Genomic DNA, 3,776 nt, shown 5'->3' with positions numbered 1-3,776 from the left:
AGTTTATACATTTCTCATATGTGGTTTGTGAGTTACAAATTTTTGAAGTGAGGTGTTGCATTTGGTGCTACATGAATGATATGCATTTTCCCAATTTTTGTTCACATGCTTCCTTACATTCAAATGACCCCAAATTTTGCATGAATGATCTCTTACATGTCTAGTTTGTGTATGAATTTTCTGGGATTTAATCATGCTGTTTTCCATTTGATTGTGAATTTTATTCCCTGCCTAGTCAAATGTTGACTTTATGTGATACACATTGCCATATCCTTTGTGAAATTCTCATACCATATTGTATGATCATGAAATTTCATATGTGATAACTAGACATCTTGAGCTTTGCATTGGTGTTAATCTCATTCATTTCTCATCTGTTTTCAATTTGATAGGATTTTTTGAAGTTGACCCATGTTTGTTGACTTTCATTGTGCTTACTTGAAACTATGTTGACTTCTTGATTTTAATTGACTGCTTTCCTCTCATCCAAATGCCATGAAATTTGACATGCTTACCATACTAGATGTTAGGATTGAATGTGATTTATTTGATGATTTTTGAGAATGTTTTGGGTTGACTTTTGATGCAAGTCATTCTGTTGACTTCTTTGAGCTTTCATTTGCCTTACTTTGACTTCAAATGTTCATGAAATGATAATAATGCATGATTTGAATGTGGGCCCAATTGTGATAGCTTCTTAAATGTTTGACCTTGACTTTGGTTGACTTTTCTTTGCTGTTTTGACTTTTTCTTTCATCCTTGACCCTAGGCTAGTCCTAGTGGTCTTTTGAGCTTACAATTGAGTTCCTGTTTCAGGTTAAGCACCAATGCCTCAAAGATCATTCAAACTTGTTTGAACTTGATTGTTTTATCATATGCTAACCTTTGTTTTGTAGGTTTGACTCATGTGTTTGAGTCTTATGCCTTGCACAGTTGACCATCTGTGTTGACTGTTTACCAATTCCTTTTGATTTAAACTTTTGAACTGTTTGCTGATTGTTTTGACTTTTTCAGGTACTTTAGTTGCTTAAGTTCTCTGAACTTGCTTTGCTTTGCTTTTAGCAACTTGCTTGAGGTATAATCTCTTTTACTTCATGTAGTCTGGAGACCCGGTCTGTTATTTGGCCGGGCAAACTGTCTGAAGTCCTCCTTAAGAGGCCATGCTTGTGTGTGTTTAAAATTGTCCCAAGCAGGAAAAGCCCTTCAAGTAAGGCAATTGGTAGATATAAGGGATAAGTAGCCTATCCCCTACTATTCAGTGAGTCCTCTCTCTGCTCCCATTACATGGTTGAAGCATTGAGATAAAAACCCAAGATTTATCGAGTCAATAATCGGGAAAGAGTTCCATCTTTCTGAACTCCCCCACTTTCTATTATTTGATGCTCTCTCTGACCAGAGATAGAAGCAATGAGGCACACCCCTCATCTCCTTTCATCTGCTTCACCTTAGCCCCTCAATGGCAAGGTTAAGAGCACACTTCACCCCATTCCAGAGGTTTGTTTGTTGAGGTTGATATGACCCCTCAACTAAAACCTAACCCTTGTGTGAGCCCCTTGTGTGTATATAGTGTGTGCTACCTGTGATTGTATTTGCTTGCTTTGCCTCTTAGGTTTAGCTTAGACTTGCTCTTGTGCAAGATAGGTTTAGCTTAGGCTAACCCTTGCTTGCTTTCGCCCTCGTTGCGATCCTTTCTCTCGCCCTCGTTGCGATCGAGACGTTCCCTTTCTCTTGCCCTAGTTGCAATCGAGTCCTTTGTCCCTCCGTGGCCGAACTACGGCAACTCTGATTCTCATGTTCAGATGAGATACGTAGGCACGAGATGCGATGTCTTGCCGAGTTTGACTAACAACTAACAACTAATCCTTGTTCGCTTTCGCCCTCGTTGCGATCCTTTCTTTCGCCCTCGTTGCGATCCTTTCTCTCGCCCTCGTTGCGATCGAGCCTTTTCCTTTCTCTCGCCCTCGTTGCGATCGAGCCTTTTCCTTTCTCTCGCCCTCGTTGCGATCGAGATCTCTCTTTTTCTCTCGCCCGCGTTGCGATTGAGACCTCCCTTTCTCTTGCCCTAGTTGCAATCGAGATCCTTTGTCCCTCCGTGGCCGAACTACGGCAACTCTGATTCTCATGTCCAGATGAGATACGTAGGCACGAGACGCGATGTCTTGTCGAGTTTTGACTAACAACTAACACCTATTCTCTTCTCTCGCCCTCGTTGCGATTGAGACTTTCTCTTCTCTCGCCCTTGTTGCGATTGAGACCTCCCTTTTCTCTTGCCCTAGTTGCAATCGAGACCCTTGCTTCCTGTGCAAGCCGTGTCTAGGATAGGTTGGCCCGTGTGCCATTTAACTAGAAACCTTAACTTAGGGTTGACTTTGCATGACAACATCTAGGCTCGAGTCGTAGTCTCCCTAGAGTTGTGTCTCCCTCTGTTATCTGGTTAGGCTAGACCTTTGTCCCTGCGTAGGGGAACTACATCGCCCTGATCTTCACACCAGATGAAGTATGTAGGCAGGAGATTGAGCTGATCTCTCCGGGCGCCTTTTTTCTTTTTTGTGTGTGTTTGGCAACTATTAGGCTCGAGCTCTGGTCTCCCTTTTAGTCTGTTTGTTCGCCCTTTTTCTTTTTTAACCCTTTGTGTCTTAACCACCCTCGTGTGTGTTCTGGTTGGAAGCCGATGTAAGTCCATCGAGTGGCATTTGGGTTCCAGTGTGTGTGCGTTTTGGTTCGGATGCTGATGTAAGTCCAGCGATTGGCATTCAGTCTCCATGTTTGCCTTTGTCTTGTTTGTTTGTGTGCGTGTCAGCCGAGCTACGAATGCTCTGATTCTTCTCTCGTCCGAGAAGATACGTATGCATAGGATGCGATATCCTAGCGAGCATGTGTCGTTTCCCCAGTCCGAACTACTTCGACTCTGATGTCTATGTCTGATAGACTAAGTAGGCCCAGGATACGATGTCCTGCCGAGTCAGTTTCAGTCAGTTTCTTTTGTCTCTTTTCAGCCAGTGTGTGTGAGTTTGAGCAGTGTTTAGCAACCAATTTTCCCTCCTTTTGTGCGTGGATCCCGTAGAGTACTACGGATGCGTAGGGTGCCTAACACCTTCCCTTCGCATAACCGACTCCCGAACCCATCCTCTTTGGTCGCGAGACCATGTTCTTTTCCTAGGTTTACTTCGAGCGTTTCCTTTCCCTCTTTTGGGATAAATAACGCACGGTGGCGGCTCTGTTGTTTCTTTCTTTTCCCGCCGGTTTTTCGCGTAATGCGACAGTTACTTGGATCAGTTTATTTCTGATCTAGGTAAGGAAGTGCATTAGCTTATGCACACTGTGGAGTCAAGAACAAGTGGCAGCAGTCTTGACATCATGGAAACAACCTTGCCTTAGGATGTGGAATCCTTGGTAGAGCTGAAGGGTTAGTTTCTAACTGGTCCTTCTGAAGACTCATACATCAGAGTGTCTGATGTCTTTGGAGAAGAAGCAGGGATTCATCAAGGTGTGAGCTTGGATGACTTAACTGCAAACCTGCAGGATGAAGGTTATTTACTCAAACTTGGTTCCAAAATCAAGTCTATGAGAACATTGAACTCTGTTCTGTGAAGGGAGGAAGTTCTTTCAAGTGGCAGAAGAAGGAGCTGAATTCAACAGCTAGATGTCAAAACACAATGTTGTGACATTTGGTTCAACATCAGATTCTTAGTTGGTGAAGTGGCACATCAACTTAAGATAGAAAGGTCTACAGGGTTGTAGATTGGATACTTCAAAAAGCTTGAAGTTCTAGTCTC

This window comes from Lathyrus oleraceus, chromosome 7 (genome assembly GCF_024323335.1).
Source record: "Lathyrus oleraceus cultivar Zhongwan6 chromosome 7, CAAS_Psat_ZW6_1.0, whole genome shotgun sequence".
Taxonomy (NCBI): Eukaryota; Viridiplantae; Streptophyta; class Magnoliopsida; order Fabales; family Fabaceae; genus Lathyrus; species Lathyrus oleraceus.
This window is presented reverse-complemented; position numbering follows the sequence as displayed.